Source organism: Rhinolophus sinicus, linkage group LG02, assembly GCF_036562045.2.
Source record: "Rhinolophus sinicus isolate RSC01 linkage group LG02, ASM3656204v1, whole genome shotgun sequence".
In the NCBI taxonomy this organism is placed as follows: Eukaryota; Metazoa; Chordata; class Mammalia; order Chiroptera; family Rhinolophidae; genus Rhinolophus; species Rhinolophus sinicus.
The window spans coordinates 162533114-162551745 of NC_133752.1; the positions used below are offsets into that span (position 1 = coordinate 162533114).

The 18632-nt window shown below is 38.2% G+C and overlaps 1 protein-coding gene across 17 annotated transcripts in view; it reads right to left on the minus strand.

Moving 5' to 3' along the window:
- PPFIBP1 (PPFIA binding protein 1) overlaps nucleotides 1–18632 on the minus strand; it is a 170744-nt gene that overhangs the window by 119886 nt on the left and 32226 nt on the right. For 7 of the 17 annotated variants that reach the window (XM_074325890.1, XM_019737345.2, XM_074325892.1 and 4 more), the window contains exon 2: nucleotides 18245–18317. The exons of 7 other annotated variants lie outside the window; for them this stretch is intronic. The gene's annotated coding sequence lies outside the window, so the exon portion shown is untranslated. Of the gene's footprint in view, nucleotides 1–16217; nucleotides 16237–16354; nucleotides 16586–18244; nucleotides 18318–18632 lie in introns of those variants that run through there. 3 more of the 17 variants (XM_074325882.1, XM_074325874.1, XM_074325875.1) reach the window with 3 other exon arrangements.

The following is an 18632-nucleotide window of genomic DNA, read 5'->3' on the forward strand; positions in this document are numbered from 1 at the left end:
TTATTATCTGATCTGACCTTTTAAGAAAAAGTTTGCTGACCCCTGGTCCAGGAAACAGGTACCTCAGTGCACTAAATCTTGAAGTAAGAAACACTAATCTTGGTTTAATCACCTTGCTGGATACCTATGTAAGTCATTTAACCTTGAGCTACTTTTTCTCGTTTACAATACAATAGTATTAATAGATAATATTTATGAGGAACTTATATTCTCAGGCACTATTCTAAGGGCTTTACTTTTAGTAAACGAATGCATTCATTTAATTCTGGCAAAAACCCTGAAAGAAAAGTAAATGATTATCCCCATCTTACAGATGAGGAAACTGAGGCAGAAGGATTAAATAACTTGCCCTCGGTCTGTTAAGTGGAAAAATCAGGATCAGCACTCTGGCAACCAGGGTCCAGAGCTGGTATGTGCCAGATTGATACTAATTTTAATTTCATAAAAGTGAACAGATAGTAAAAGGATATCTCAAAAAGTTTGTTAGCTGGAAATGTTAGGTTAAGACAGTAAAGTACACCTCTGTATGGTTTAGGATAAGATACGTACAATAAGAATATAAATGGACTTCCACAGACTTTTAAGACCCTTCTGATTCTAAAATTAGAGTTAATTTTGGAGTATTGAGACTATAAAAACCCATCATATATATATACATGACACACACACACACACACACACACACACACACACACACATATGTATGTTTTACCACAAGTAATTAAAGAATCAAACTAACCAATGCCTATCTTTCCTTTGGTAAATAAGGCCTCTCTGGGCAGTTCAGGCCCTTTTGGAAGCCTTCAGGACACACGCTAATGAGAGGGACCCTAAATCTTCCAAAATTCATTCCCATACAACCTTATCCTCTGACAAGTTTCCATCAGGGAAAAGGCTGAGCAAACACTAACTAAAGTTATGGAAAGAGTGTTAATAGCCTGGCAAGAACTCTATCAGATATCAACTGTCACATGGCTCAGGAAGATGTCCCCTGGCTGAATCATCCCCACCACTTCCTGAAGTCATCCAGTTATTTGTAGAAAATGTGTCACCTAAATGTGACCTGTTGCTCTTTTGTAGTGAAAGATAGACTTATATGATCTTAATAAAATAAGGGGAAAGTACACTGCTAATTAGTCATCACCAATTTTACATTTAGATAGAGATGGTCTAAACCAACCTTTTAATCAGGCTAGTCTTTAACTGGCTTTCAGAGTCTGCAGAGTCAAGTCCAAATCCTTGAGTCTGACATTTAAGACCCTCCTCATCTTACCCCTTACCTACTTTTCCAATCTTACCTCCTTCTGGTTTTGGTCTTTCATGTAACCAGAATGGCCTGTTTTTGATTCTGCAGATCCTATCTCCTCCCACTTCTGAGGCCATACTCATTCTGTACTTTCCTATACCCTACAATCAACATCACATCCAGTAGCGGCCCCACCGCAGTGCTAAATAATGTGGGATATAGTTTGCATTTCCTGTAGGACTGGATCCTCACAATCCAGCAGGGGAAACAGGTACACAAAAGACTAAAGCTGTACATTAAAGGTTCAAAGTGCTACAGGACTCTAATTAGGGGATCTAAAAAGACAGAGAGAGAGGCCATCACAGAATCAGACCTTGAAGGGGGAACCTGATAAGAGTACTTGAGTTTATAAAGTAGTAGGGTAACCAGACAGGATACAGGTTTAGGTCACAAACTTCAGAGCCAGAGTAGACCTGGGGCCAAAATCCCAGCTCCCTTTGACCGGAAATAGTTTGTAGGAGTTACAATCAGATAAGTCAGGTTGATGCCTAACCGTGCTCAAAACCCTATTTGCTGTCAGTTCTCATGTCTTATTCAAATAATAAAGCCTTTCATATTATGTCCTTACATAGTCTTCCCATTCTCTCATTGCCAACAGCATTTAGTATTGCGACCCATTCATTCACTTGGACATTTAATCACACAGTGATTTTCCCTGTTTAAATATTCGGAAGTTATGTTTTGCCTCCTTAATAAGATTTTGTTATCAAAGAATAGATTCTTTCAAATAGACCCTTGGCATTTTCAAATTTTAGGTTCAAGGTCCCTGACAAGTAGCGCTAATTCAGCTAAGAAGCAAATTTAAATTACAACGCTGGGTTGTTTAGTTGGTTCCATGATGTTCAGCCAACCATAAACATCTGTTTTCTGCCTATCCAGTAACTCATAGGAACAGACTTAAAGCTTAGTTCTTTGTGGAATGGTCAGAAGAAAAGCTAATAGCTAGTGCTAGTGATAGAAGGAAAGATCAAGTTAAGCTGTACAATAAAGTGATGGCTCTTAGCCAAAAATAGACATGAAAGAGTTAAAGAAATTACATGTTACAGTATATCTGCAAATCTGAGGATGGATAAAGGGCTTGGAATTCATCCCTTATGCTTTAAAAGGGTTGAGTGTACAGTTTTTGATGTGTTCCCACAATATCAAGCACCGTGCTATAAATACTAGCTGAATGAATAATCTGATCATCTCTTTATGTCCCATAGTCCTCAGTGAACCCATTTTTCATGCCAAAATCAAATTCAATATAGTCAAGTTTCCCTCAAAGTTCCAAAACTTTAGTATTTGCAATGTCTACTGACATATTACATCAAATAAGGCCCACATATTTTTAAGTTAACATATTGTTTCATAATCATATTTGTAGTGTTTAGTAATGGCTTACCTTTGTTTCTCAATTCTAAAGTTTTCATGCATAGCTTTCTTTGCCAATACTGGAAAATTGTTTTTCATTTCCCACAAAAAGATTCTAATTCAGCGATTCTAAGCAATTTTGGAATCCCAAAGTTATTTTTTGAAAATTTTGACTGAATTGATTGAAATGATTATATTCTGCCATAAAATTTTACATAAAAATAAACATGCACGGTTGCATGTGGTGTGGGGCAGTATTGTTGGGGTGGGGGTGAGGAATGGAACATGGCTCAGCTTCCTAGGGCACCAATTTCTCTTTGTGGCAAATACTTTAAACTTCATTTTTTATGACAAACAAATATGAAAATTTTACACAACAATGTATTAAAACTTTATATAAAATATTATGGACTATAAAATTTACCTAACAATGTATTTAAACAGTGAATATCAATTAAATTTGGGGCAAGACTTTAGAGTAGATTTCCCATTATTTGCACACTTCTTGAATCATAGGGGTAGTTTGGCAGCAATCGGAGATTGCTGACTATAGTCTAGTCATGTCCTTAGAAGGAAAATTTCCACAAATGTTCTGAAATATGTTCTATGCCTACTAAACATATATATAAGTAACTGCACCACTCCTAAAATTCTAGCCACCTTACCCAAGAAATCCTGTAGAATCTAGTCCTTCCACCTATGTCATTAACTGATATATTATTGCAAATATCACCCCAAAAATATGAAGTCAAACCACTTCAATTCCACAAGCATTCTGAAAGAGCATTCTGAATTAATGTGAACTTTGTAGAGTGATTGTTTAGATAAAAACAATAACTTCAGCCAACTGGTATATAACACTTTATCATGTCCGTAGAAATCTGAGAATCAGTGCACCCCAGCGAGGTCATCATAGCTATGGAAAGTGGCCCATTATGAACTCTGTCATTGCTGACCCAGCCGGTACTGTAAGGACACTTCCCCTTAAGTTGCCCTACATGGAATAGATTTGTTTTACGTTGTCAGACTGGGACCATGATCTCGGCATCATGTGTGTTTTATAAAGAAATAGAATGGTGGGCTCACCGATTTCTTTCCTAAGAATTAAGCTACTGAATTATAAAGAATTGAATATCTTGGGGGGTGGGGGAGCGGGGGTTTATAGCGGGACATTCAAAAGAATAAAAGACCATCTTATAATATAGAAGTGCCCAAGAGTTATATCCGAAGCTGAGAGTTTTCTGCCTAAAATAGGTCTTACCCATCTACCTCCTGATAGCAATCCTGTCAATCAACATAAGGCCCTGGAGTTTTACAGACTTATTTAAACTAGAATAGAATATATTCCTCTAGGAAAACGAAAGTTAAAATACCTGACTATTTGATTTTTCAGCTTCCTTATTCAGAAAGACACATTGATATACATTTTCTAAATCTCAAGAGAGAATCCACCGCAACTCTAAAAAGGTATATAGGATGAAACATTTAATGCTTTGCTACCCACGTACCCCAACCATTGATAAGAAGGAAAAAATACAAGAAACAAAATGCAGCTCACTTCTATCTTGAAAGGCTTTATCCCAGTAAAAGGTAACCCCATTTTCTTTCAAGCCATATCATCCAAGGCTAACACTCCCTCCTGTCTTTTCCTTTTCACCCCATCAAGAAATTGTTTTCTCTTTCCCTCTCTCATTTTAATAGGAGCCAAATTGGTAAGTGGTTTTTTCCAAGGGTATATTGGCAATTGGCATTGGTTATCAAAAGCCCTAAAAAAGTAACCGCCTTTGACCCAGAATTCCATATTTATTGAACTAAAGTAAATAATTGGACAAATGAGCAAAGATTTTTGTATGTAACTGTACAATAATGCTACTTATAAGAAAAAACTGGAAACCATCTGAATGTGTCTAACAATAGCTACACTGAGGTACACCCATTAGACAGACTATTAAGCAGACCAACGTTGCAGGGGGTAGTTACCAGTGGTTCATGACACAGAAGGCCATTCCTGTTATATTGATTTTTGTAAATATGCATATAATAAGGTAAAAAAGGGAAGGATAACCATCTATGATTCTTAATACTTCCTTCTTCCTCTTCATTATTGATTGCATGGAAGTCTACCACCAGTCAGATCTTTAGAGAGGGATGGGGTGAGAGATGAAGGGAGAGGTGTACACATGGTTTTTCAAAATCTCTCTGGCTCCCAGAGTCTGTGATACATCTCCTGCCCCCTCTGAGATATGCTATCATGCTCCCCAACATGCTGACAGTGGTTGTCTCTGGGTGGTGGAATTTCAGATGAGTGTGACTTTATTTTTATTTTCGCTTATCTACAGTTCATAATTTTACCATAAAGATTATGCATTATTTCTGTCAAAGGGAGCAGAGCAACATGATGACTAGGAGTATTGAACTTGGAATAGATTAGCCTTGGTTTTAATATTCCAGGTCCCTAACCCTTCAGCTATATAATCTCTGTCAAGTTATTTAACCTCTCTAAGCCTCAAGTTTCCTTCTGTAACAAATGGGCAGAATACTGTTATGGGTATCTTTTTATTAGAGAAGCTAACAGAAACTCCACATTGGATAAAAGAAATAATTACTTTATACCATATAAAATACAACTTTAAGTGTTTATACTTTCAGGGGGAAAAAATCTAAACACCAGTCTCATAGGAGAAACAATATATATAAATTAAAATGTGGGAAAATTTTCATTTGCAATGATAACCAGAAATGTGTAGTAAGCAGCCCTGAGTTATTTCATGTACCAAAAGAAACAAAAACTCCTAACACAGATTCAGTGTTGTAGTGAAATTGCTGGTCATTCATTGTTAGTGACACTGCATTTAATACTTCTGTACTCTAGGAAAACATTAAGGCTCTAATATAGTAAGAATCAGAGATGTTCATTACAGAATTCTAAATAAGTAACTGGATATACCTGAATATCTATTGTTAGAGGGATGGTAACTGGTTTAATCAATATTGGCATGTCAAAACAATAAAATTAGGAAACCATCCAGGTTGTCATATGGAAGACATGGAGAAAAAAATTGTTTGAGATATAGTCTGCCCTTTATCTATAGGGCATATGTTCCAAGACCACCTATTGATGCTATACCAAACCCTATGTACCAAACCCTATATATACTGTGTTGTTTTTTCCTATGCATACATACATACCTTTCAATTAAAGGAAGCACTTCACAGCTTCTCGTTGGCATATCCAAATTGCCAGCATCACTACTCTTGTGCCTTGGGGCCATTGTTAAGGGAGATAAGGAACATACATAGGGGCAGTGAGTACGAAAGGTGAGAGGTAGATCAGCACGGCACCCTCAGCAGTTGTACCAGAAGACGCTGGCCGTGCCAATTATTTCTGTTGCATGAAAGACAGTACCAGGCTTCCAGGAAGGGAGGGAATGAGAGTAGCAGGGCATTGGAAAGGGAGAGAGGAAGGCCAAATTTCACTACCATTTCATGAATGGATTGCCACTGGCACCTTCTCTCAGTCCAGATGCCAGCTGGTCACACAAGATTTCTGAAGCAAGGCTGGGAGTTCTACAGCCACAAGTTGCCCCCAGGCCTGTGTCCTGAGGACTGCAAGGTGTTACCGTGCACATGCGCCCAGGGAAGTGGGTGAGGTAGTAATAAATCATTATAATTTAACCAAACTGACCCCCACAAAATGCCCAAGTGGCTTAAAGTAACCCTGGATAGATGACAACACCACTAATGTAAGCACAAGTCAATCTGACACCACCACTTGTTCAAACTGCACAACCCATACAGGGGCCTTAGTTCCCTTCAAGTAAAGATGACACTGTCACAGCGAGAAAGATTTCTGAAAGAAACACATGCATTTTGAAAAGAGAAGTATGAAAACATTTCCATCAAGTCAATTTTTATTTTCCCAAATAATGTTACATCCATAAAACCTCTCCTATCTGTACTCTCCAAACATGTGAACACAGAATTTTCTAACCTGTCTTAAAATGTACAGAATTGAGTTTTAAGTTTTGAAAGCCCTATTAAAAACAGGAAACTGCAGCGTGTTCCCATGCTTTTGAAAAAGAATGAATTAACATGAAAGAAAAAACTACTAACTACCATTAATTGAGGGCTTACTACTTATGGGCCAGGCAATGTTCTCAGGGCTTGATATGTGTTAATCATTCCATCTTCAACACTATCCCTTCTGAAGGGACTATTATCATTACCTCATTTAGTAGATATAAAAACTGTGACAGAGAGAGTAAGCAAACTACCCAATGTAGCACATAGCCAAGATAGGACCCTAACCTAGGCAATTTAACCGGAGAAGGTCGGCTGTTAACAACCACTCAGGGTATTACACTAGGTTGCAATTTACTAGCAGATTCCCACCAAGTTTTTGCGTAGGTGGGGGATTAATTGAACAAGTAGTGAACATGGCAGGTCTCCCTTTTGGATCTACATGTACTTACAGAGTAACTTTTCCACTTATAACCACATAAAAAGAAATACGTAAATAAACTGAACTTAGAAACAAACCTTAAAATTACTGTAACACCAAGTGGGAATCGATTTTTTAAAATAAGGAAGCATATGCAATCACATTACTCTCACTAAAATTATGATTGTGTGAGAGACAAAAAGCCAAAAATTTTAAAAGCTACGAGTAATTCTTGGTGGCTTTTTGTACCATTAAGGATTATGAAATCATTTCTAAAACATTTATTATGTTCTTTTAATTCTTACTTTGGTGTGTTTATAATATCTAACACATTAGTGCAATAACGTGTGTATTATTTATAATACATATACATACACTAAAGGAGATCCTCAAATGTAATGATGGCACCATCCTAATAGAAAGTTTTAGAGACCATTGCAGAAGGCTTTAAAGCAGGAGAAAAACATAACCATTTGCATTTCAAAAAGATCGTTCAGCAGACAACAGTAGAGGATGAACTGGAAGCCAGGGATGCAATTATGGTTTCTGAAGGCCTGAGCTACCTTGTTTCCCCCAAAATAAGATCTAGACCATCAGCTCTAATACGTCTTTTGGAGCAAAAATTAATATAAGACCCGGTCTTATTTTACTTATAGTAATATAATATAATACCCGGTCTTATATAAGACTGAGCATAATATAATATAATACCAGGTATAATATAATATAATACTGAGTCTTATATTAATTTTTGCTCCAAAAGACGCTTTAGAACTGATGGTCCAGCTAGGTCTTATTTTCATGGAAACACGGTAGCAATGAAAATGGAGGAAAGACTAAGAAAAGCTTTAGGATATTTATCGAAGCATCAAGGAGCAGAAGTCAATGATGACTCTCTGACTCTATGGTGTCTGACTTGTAGTGACAGAGAATTCAGAAGAGAAAATAAACAAAGTGTGGGGGTGTGTGGGTGTAGGGTAATAATTAAATTTTGATCAGGTTAAGATTGCAATGCTGTAGGACCACAGGGTGAATGAATACAATGCAGTTGGAAAAACAGGTCTGGGAGCTCAGGAAAGGGCCCAGTTGAGGTTCATCAGTTTATAAGTGGTCACTAACAAGATGGGTTTTGTAAATGCAATGGGGGAGAATATCTAAAGACAGAAAAAGCACCAGCATAGAGAACCGACCTCGTGGTAGCAAAGGCATTAAAGAACTTCAGGAAAGAATGAAGGGCCTGGGGGATGGGAGAGATCCAGCAGAGGGTGGAATGAGAAGGCTGAGGAACTGTGACATGCTGAACACCGGGCAAGGGAAAGGTTGCACAGCTAAGTGACCAAACACCCACCCCACACGTTGGGTGATGTGAGAATGTCCTGGCATCACATCTGCTTCTGAAGAAAGGAGGCCTCTCCACGACCACTCATCATCTCACTTCTACACAGGAAGTTAAAAAAAGAGATGCGCTTGGTAAAGAAAGACATAGTACTGGCAGCTTTACAGTCTAAAGAAATGAGTGAATAAGCAGAGTCAACAGTTAGGATTAAACTGTCCATACTCAACTTAGTGCATGAAGCCACTACTAGAAAAATAACACTTTCCCTATAAACCTTGATTTTAAATAGTCAGTGAGTAAAAAAATATGTATTGTATTATATTATATTATATATTTCTGAGATTAATGAGATTAAGTGCAAAACCTATGACTCAGAAAACCTGAAAAAAATATCTTCTGATGCAACTCTTGCTACATTTGTTTAACTGACCAGTAGTAACTGATGCTGTTTCCCATCAGACCCTGACAGCCTTCCTCATGATGTAAAGACGGGCTTTAGCTTTTCGAGACAACCGTTCAGTGCCTTCTCTTAAGAGGAAATAAAAGCTAGATTAAAGGCAAATTTTACTACTTTTTTCAATGCATTATTACTATTTTTTTTAAATCTGGAATTTCTCCACAATGACAAAGAGATATAAACTTTGTCTTGGGTTTGAATCGGTGTCCTGACCACATCTAATTGGTCTAAATATTAAAGCAAGATAAAACTTCATGGAGGCTGGGGTGGCCAGTTAACTCAGTTGGTTAGAGCGTGATGCTAATAACACCAAGGTTGCCGGTTCAATCCCCACATGGGCCACTGTGAGCTGCGCCCAACTTTAAAATAAATAAATAAATGAATGAATGAATAAATGAATAAATGAATAAATGAATAAATAAAATAACTTCATGGAGGCTAAAAAACCCTCTCAGACTTAAAAATTCATAAATTGAATTTAACATCTTTGTTTGAAAATGTTTCATTATGGAAAATTGCAAAGATATATTAGGATGGTGCAAACGTATTTGTGGTTTTTTGTGGGGAGCCATGGTTACAGGAAACTCTGAGCTTTGCAGAATGGCTCGGTTTATGCTACCTGTTTCCTCCCCCTGAGGCAACTGTCTCTGCCTGCACCTGGGGGGAGCTTGAGCTTGTAAGCTGCTGAGGAATTTGGTGGGAGCAGCCAGTTCCCAGACACAGAAGGCTGATGCCTATCAGGGCAATTGATAAGATAATTACTTGTGAGTTTCGGTGAATTTTGTATCCTCTATGTGAAAGCTAAAGAATTTACATTTGTTATGTTAATACATACTTGCACGTGCTCAAACTGCTTATATGGGAGCAGTGAAATAAACTTAGTGTCTTCAGGATCACTGAAGTCCGCGATCGCCATCATATGTGAGAGTGTCTTTTATTCATTCCCACTCCCCCATTCGGGAACCCATCGACTCGTGGCGGCTGGCCCGTCACAGTTTTTACAATTATTTTTAACCTTTTAAACCACAATTACTTTTTCTCCAACCTAATACATACAAACATAAGTGGATTAATACAATGAGTGCCATGCACCCATCACCGCCTTCAACAATTATTACTTATGGCTAGACTTGTTTCATCTATACTCACCCACCCACACCCCAGTGTTACCCAGAAGCAAGTCCAAGAAATTATACCATGTCTTCCATGAGCATTTCAGCATCTCTCTCTATAAGATAACTGTAAGACTATTAACATATTCTCCAAAATTAGTAATAATTCCTATTGTTAGGAAGAGGAATTTCTATTTCAATACCTTCACATTTCCAGTTAACGATCACATCTCCAACTGTCTTATAAAAGTCGTATTTTAAAAAACCATTTGCTGGTTTGCATAAGGATCTCACTGGGGTCCACCACTGTGGTTAGTAAATAGGTCTGTTAAGAACTTTTTCACACCTGAAATCTATGTAATTTTACTAACAATTGTCACCCCAATAAATTTAATAAAATTAAAAAAAGAAAAGAAAGAAAAGTATATTGCAAAAAAAAAAAAAAAAAAAAGAACTTTTTCAGCTACAGGATCCATTCTTCATCTCTTTTTTTCCTCCGGGCAGGGTATTTATTGCAGAAACTGTATTGTTTGTTCTTTGGAGTATCCCACAGTCTGACTGCATTCCCAGGTACAATTTAACATGCATTGGCTCACCTTCAAAATTCAGGCTGGCTAATTTATTTCCTGCCCCTTGTTGATAGATATATAGATATAAGTATCTCATGGTACACTGAACAAAAGCAGCATGCTTTTCTATTCTGCTGATATTAAGTAATGTGGAAAAGAAACTCAGGGACAATTTTCAAGAATGACATAAAATTACCTTTGGGGCAAGAACAGAAATTGAGCCCTGAGCTTATGAAGCAGTATTTAGATCACAGGAAACAGATGGTCCAGATCAATCCTTTCCTTCCCTTCCCAACTCCCTGTGATATTACACAGAGGGTAGAGTGGGCTCAAGAGCAAGTAGTTCGGGTTGATTCTCAACTCACCACTCTCCAGCTATGTGGCCGTCAACAGGCTTACTTAATTTCTCTGTGCTTCAGGGTCCTTACCCATAAAATAGAGATAGTACACTTCACACCTACTGTGTGAAAATTCAGTGAGATAATTCAGAAAAATACCTTTGCACACAGTAAGCTCTCAAAAAAGTGTCATTCATTATCTTTTTTTAACAATTATTATCCCTAGTTAAAAGTGGAAATCTCCTCTTCAAAACTAAAGCTCAACTTTGGGATGCCACCTCTTTTCATTCCCCACTAAGTGACTAGGCTAAATTGAATTTTACCCTACAGGACTTTGCCTTACTTGAGTTCTTGCCAATTTCTGTATATAATGGTACTTCAGAACAAAAATTACCCCTGCTGTGTGATAATATATCTTCCAAATTTTGCAAACAGTAGGCAGAATCAGCTGTCCTTCAACAGTCACGGAACTAATCTTGGCTGTTTAGTAAGCATTCAAGGAGGGACAGAGATATTTTTTCCCTTTGACTAAGAGCCTGCCATGTGCCAAGCATGCCATTTAATACTAAAAATTTCATAAATTCTAATTTGCTCAGTTGTTTGGGGGGAGGAACAAATCCATGATCTAATGTTTTAATTATTAATAATCTGAAAGTTCTCACTTAAAGTATGTATTCATTATCTACCACTAGGTTACGTGCTGTAGAGGGTGAAAAATTAATAATAAGGCACAGTCTCTGCGAAAAAAGTTTACAGTCCATCAGAAAAGGATGTATATTAATGATCCATAATGTAATGTAATGTAATACAATGTGAGAGGGACAAATGAAATGCTAGGGAAAAAATCAGGTGGGAAAAATAAGTTATACATAAGGGTAGTTACGGGGGCTGTTTAAAAAAGAGATGATGGGTAGTATGAAAGTTTGAACAGTGTATAGGATTTCAATGGACCAGAGGAAGAGTTGGAAGAAGCAAGCAGAAAGAATTTCAGAGGAAACAGGAGCATGGGGACTGAAGTGTAGGAGGTATTGAGGGAACAACAGTAGTTCTGGTTGGATGGAGAACGGGATGTGTGAAGGGACAGTGAGAGGTAGCTATATCCTAAAAGCCCCTGATGAGTAGTGCACTAGATTTGATAAATAACTGAGAGGTTTTGAGGCTTTCTGGGCCAGTGTGTGGTATGGCCAAAGTTGTGCTTTACATAAATTAAAACGGATACATGGAGGTAGGAGGAGACTACCTGTATCCTAATTCAGAAGTCAAGGACTTCTGAGTCAAGAAGAAGAAAGGAAGATACAAATGCCCACGATATTTTGGATGGAGAAAATATGATTTGGTGACGGAAATGATAAAAGAGGTAAAGAACTCAAAGATGGCTCCAAAGTTTTGAACCTAAATGTGTGGGGAAAAATAGCAGTACCACAAACAAAACTGTAAGTCAGCTAAAAGAGCTAGGGTTGGGAGAGAAGTGATATAATAAATCCCATCTGAATATGTTGAATTTGATGTACCAGCAGAACACACACAATGGGCCATCAAAACCAACAGAGAGTGTCAGTGAGAAAATCTTGGAGAAGTATTGTTTAGGATATAGCAACGCGAGCTAGTGAAAACAGATGGAGATGTAGTGTTCAGAGAAGAACATTCAGGTTAGTACATACAAATCACTGGATCCAAAGAATGAAAGAGCCTCAGAGGAGACATGAAGACAAAAAACATATTGTAAAGATTAAAGGAATAAATGAAGAAGTAAAAGCAATGAATGAAGACATCTTGCTTAATAAATTCAATATAAAAGGATAAAGAAAACATGGGCTATTAGGACATAAGCAAAAACACTGCAGAAAGTAAAGGGGATATTCTGAATGTTTTTACGCAGATAAAAGGGGTAGAAAGGAAACAACTGAAGACCTGAGACAGGAAAGAAAACAAGCGATCAAAGAAATGGAGGCAAATGAAAATACAGAAATATGTGAAAGTGAAAAATGAAAGTGAAGCCTGAGAATCAAGATGACTGGCTGCCAGATCTGTTTTGTTGGCCTCCATAGTTTCAAAAAACGTGATTTGAACTTGAAGAGATTTCACCTAGAAAACTAGGTATTTGATTTTTCTAGAGAAAACAGAAAATTGGGCAACACTGGGTCCAAGTTTCTATAGGACAATTGCTGCTGTCCCCACCTTAAACATGGCTGGCACCGAGCGGTTTACCACTGTCCCCACCTATTGCCTCCTCCATTTTAGTAATTTTGATAGCCGCCGTTGGCAGATGAGTTTGGGACCCCTGGCCTAGATCTTTACAATAAAAGAAGGAGAGGATGTCATCCTTAGAGAGTGAGGGCTGTAGACTGAGACTTGAAAACTGAAGAAATAGTCATCACAGGAAATAGGTTAGGAAGTCAGTAAGAGATGAATAATCAAAGGGCTGCTGTCTATTAGTCTGCTGAAGAGAACAGTGATTCATCATGCTGCCTGAGAGTGCTCCACAGCCCGGGAGCAGAGGTCACAGGGCAGTCATGGCATAAGCCAGGATGACAAAGGGTTCTAGGGTACTAGTGGGACGTCAGTGAGGAGCCTGGCCAGCACCTGCCATTGATGGCGAGTGTTAATGGGGCCAGTGACCTGGGAGAATAAAAAAGAGGTATCATGGGAACAAAGAACAGATCCGGAGGGAAAGAGGTGGGAGAGAGCTGGAAGGCAAGATAAAAAAGTTTTTCCTGGAATTTTTCTGGGAAGAATTTGAAAGTGTCATCTGTATAAAAATATTAGAGGACAGGCACACATCAAAGGCTAAATAGAAAAATTGGGAGCATTTGGGAGGAAAGTAAAAGCAAGTAGAATTAGTACAAAAGGGAAACGTTAGTCCTGCAAAAATTTACCATTAGTGTATCTTCACTCCTTGCTATGCAACTCCCAGAAAAAAACTAGAACAGATTTTCTTTTACAGAAAAAAAAGAAACAGTGAAAACATAACCAGACTTGGTAAATCATAATGAAATAAGTTCAGAGAATATTTTTGTGAAATGAGCCGGGTGACTGTTAAAGAAGACTATTTTTAAACTACACAATTCCTTTCGAATATCTTTAAGTACGATTGTGGAGATAAAAAGTACACTCATTCTTTGTTCTCGTATGCAGAGGGCTGCTGTATACATTATCTCAAGTTTTGAAGAAGAAAGGAGCTCAAAAGTTCAAAGTTTAGTAAGTTCTCATTGTCGCGCATAGCAAATGCAAGTAAAAAAGGAAGAAACCCACTGTTCATGACCAGCTAGCCCAGTGCCTGAACCACTGGGGCCTGCATATTCCCTAAATCCTTTCATGTATAAAACAGACAGACAGACAGACAGACACACAGACACAGACACAGACACACACACACACACACACACACACAACAATAACATATTAAATGCAGAGAATAATTCTACAAGGTTACACCCAGGCTGGTTGCCTGGCAGCTCTGGGGAGAGAATAGCAATGGGTGTTAGTGCCATGAGGGAGCAGAGAGGGGGGACCTTAGGTTTTATCTTTGATACTTGAGCTATTTGTTCTTGAAAAAAGGATGTATTTGTAAATTTAAAAAAAAATTTTAACTTTCATAAAATGAAGCTAAAGCAACCTTCGTAATAATCAAAAAAATGTAACTCAAAATGAGACCCGTTGTTTCATGTACTGAAAAAGACACCACATTTGTAAAGTTGTGGGAAAAGAGGAAGTCTAATAGAGTGTTGTCGCTTTTGTGTTTCATGGCACAAAATTTTAAAGGTACAGAAGAACTTGTCCTAAAAATTAAGCCTTCTTCCTTCTAATATGCCCTTGATACCGAGTTCCTTTCCTTGGAATCAACTACTCTGAAGAATTTCTTGGTGTCCTTCAGAGAATCTACTAAATCCTAGGAAAGAGTGTAAATCGATTCACTTTATTGAATGACAATTCAGCAGCATCTATCAACATTTTAAATACACATACCTTGCTATCCAGCAATTCCACCGGTAAGACTACAAAGAAAGACCTATGCACCTAGATGCTCAATGCAACACGTTAGAGATAATGAATAACTGGAAACCATCTAAATGTAAATAAATACAGTATACCCATCCAATGAAACACTAGGTAGTCATAAAACATGAGAGAGCTGTATATACAGATACAAAAAGATGTTTCATGACACATTGGGGAGGAAAAAAACGAAGCTGCTAAGCAACATAACAGTGTGATAGCATAAATTTATGGATATGCATATATGTGTATGAACACTGGATATGTCTGGGATGATATTCATACAATGTTTAATTTCTGTTAATTACAGAGGATTAGAAATAGGAAAGGAACGGGGGAAAAGAGGAGGGAAAGATTTCATTTCTTAATACTATCATATTTTTGAATATTGCAATGAACACGTTGCTTGGAGAACTTAAGAGTTCAAGAATTAAGTTTTTAAAAAATAAAGCTAACAGGATTAGTATTACCTGGATAAGATAGCCATCTGTAAAATATTTTGCCTGTATATTAAAAAGATGAAGATGTGCTGGTAGGTGCAGACTTAACATTCAAGAGTTGCCCCAAAGACCCAGGAACAAACCAATGCACGATTACACTGACAGGTGAACAGGAATCGAGCTTGCTGAGGGCTGCTATGAAAAGGAGTCCCACAGCTGACAGGCGAAAGGAAAACGGCCCAGCCACCCACAAAACACCAAGTGTCTTTCTCTTCTTGTAGACCCAACTCGGGACACCTTTCATGAAGTGATTGAAAATACTGGGGATGAACCAAAAAAAAGCAACGGACCTGGAAAGAAGGAGATCTAATCAAGATATTCCTGAACCCAGGAATTCCAAGAAGACCTCCAGTAATGTTCCTCAGGTCCCCTTTCTAAACCTTAGCCAGAAGCCAAAAACTTCTTTCCTGAAAAGAGAGACGTCAACTGTAAAACACAGACTATAATTCAAGAACATATAGTACATTTGTCCTGAGGAAGTGCTGTGATGGACAAGTTGCTGAAAAGGGAGTCTGACAGAATGCATTAGCGTCCCTCCAGCCCCAGCAATGATTCAGGCAAAGATGCATTCACTGATTCCGTGGGAGTTTCCCAGTCTTTCCCACAGAGAAACCCCTGAAAAGAAGAACGCTCCATGAGGCAATGTTCATTCAGAAATGCAACGGCTAAAGATCAGTAAATGTCTTTTACAGCAGCTGTGCCTAAACATCCTTCCAATATTGTTCTATTTCTCAAACCCCAGCTCCCTGTCTTCGTTTTCTATTGCTGCCATAACAAATAACCATAAATTCAGCAGGCTGACACAGCACCTATTAGCTCAGGCTCTGTGGCTCAGAAGGCCAGGCCGAGCATGGCTCAGCTGGTGATCCGCTCCAGGTTTCACAGGCAGAAATCATCACGGCAGCAGGGCTGTGTTCCTTTCTGGCGTCTCGACCTATGAACTTACTCAGGTGGTTGGCAAAAGTAGTAATTACATATGGCTGTAGGATTGAGGTTCCCATTCCCTGCTGGCTGTGAGCTGGGGGTTGTTCTCAACTTATACAGACCACTTGGCTTCAAAAGTCAGCAACAGCAGGTCAAGTTCTTCCCACTCTTCGAGTCTCGGACTTCCCTTCCTGCCTCATCTTTCGGCTGTCTCCCTCTTCTGTCCCATCTCTCTGACTAAGTCTTGGCTTTCAAAGGCTTATGTAACTACTTACAATGGGCCCCTCTGGATAATCAAGGACTGCCTCGCAGGACTGCATAGGTCAGTGTTTGATTGAATAACCAGAAGACAGGAATCTTTTAACCTTTTAATAAACAAATATTTATAAAGCATCTCTTATACGCCAGACACTTGTCTGGTTGCTGGGGATACAACAATAAACAAAGCAATGTCCCTGCCTAGAAACAGCAAATAACTAAATAAATAAATGAAAATACTATAAGAGAGTGATAACACCATGGAGAGAATAAAGCAGAATAAGGAGCTCAGAGAAGAGGGTTGTTATTTTATATAAGTTGGTCAGGGAAGGTTGCACTGATGTGGTGATATCAATACAATCCTGAAGTGAGTGCAATGTAGTTCTCTGGGGGAAAGTATTCAAAGCAGAGGGAACAGTAAGTGCAAATGCCCTGGGGTAGGAGTGTGCTTGGAGAACTAGAGGAACAGAAAGGAGGCAGTTGTGGCTGAAGCAAAGTAAAGAAAGTGAGGAAGAGGAAAAGTCAGAGACGTCAGAGAAGTTCGGGGGTGGGACTGATGCAGGACTTTTGTGTCATTTTAAAGACTCTGGATTTGATTTCCTTCTGAGGAAGATGAGAAGCCATCAGAAGTTTCTGCATACAAGCAAAATGGCATGGAGGGGTGGGGGGATAAGATTGATGTTGTTGAAGGGCACAAACTTGCAACAAGTAGTAAATAAGCCATAGAGATCTAACGCACAGTATAATGAATATAGACAACAATATTGTACTACAATCATCAAATTTGCTAAGACTAAAACTTAATTATCCCTACCACTAAAAAGAAAGGATAATTATTAATGTGGCAAAGGTGCTAAATTTCACTCCAACGGCAATCATATTATAATATATAAATATATCAGCTAACACTGTACAACTCAAATTTATACAATGTCATATGTCAAATATATGCAATCAAAAAGAAAAATGGCATAGTTTATCCATACATAATTAAAGTTCAGAATACCAAATCTAGCAATAATTACCTCGTCATGATGAGATTATTTATGAACTTTTGTTTTCCAGTTTTACTTATTTATTATGTAAAAGGTTTGGTGCATAGGATATCAAGTTAGTTTTCAAGTGCAAAGAAGTGAACCTAACAGTGGTTCTAGGCGGACAGAATGGTTAAGCTGTGGGTCAGGAAGGCTGGGTTATTTGGTTGCTGACTTTATCCCCATTCAAGTTACCCAGTATCTGTCAACTTCAGTAGACTCAGCTTAAAACGGAGGTAATAATGCCCACCTTATCTGGCTGTTCTGACGTAAGTAAAGCATTCACACAGCACTGACCTCATAGTAGGAGCCCAAAAAGTGGTTATCTGTCAGTATTACCTCCAAGCACAGATCAGGCCAGGCCTGCTTTAAGGAACAGCTAAACTGCACTAGTAATTTGTAGCATATATTAGATGCAGATCATGTGCTAACCTGGGCTTTTCCCTTCCAGACCCTCTGCGAGTCTCTTTCAAAGGCATTACCAGTCCAATCTACTTAAATACCATAACCCAGATTGATAGAATCCATGGGATTTCGCAGCAAAGGAAACCAAATCCAAACCAACAAAACATAAAGACTTATTCTGCATTTAATTCATTCCTGAGGGTCTGTGAACTCACATTTCTTCTCAGGCAAATCTGTGATCCTTTATTCCTCTTCAGTTTTTCAGTCAAGGTCTAAGCCAGCCAATGACTAGAATTTAAAATACAAGATTATTGACTGCTGTTAGAAAATAAAAGAAAAATCTTTGGATTTCCAAAGATATTTTTTTAAAAAGGCAATAATCTATTTTACGCAAGGACAAATTTCCTTGCGCAAATTTTGAAAACATTCAAATGTGTAAAGTTTTCCATGTGTAATATCTACCTGTTAAGACAAATTCTGTCCACAGACGAAGAAGAACATTACATAGACTTTATTTGATCATTATGGAAAGCCTCAGACACTTGCCTTGGACATTATAGTTTAAATGACAATTATAGTGTTTTGTTTTCTGAGGGGGGAGGA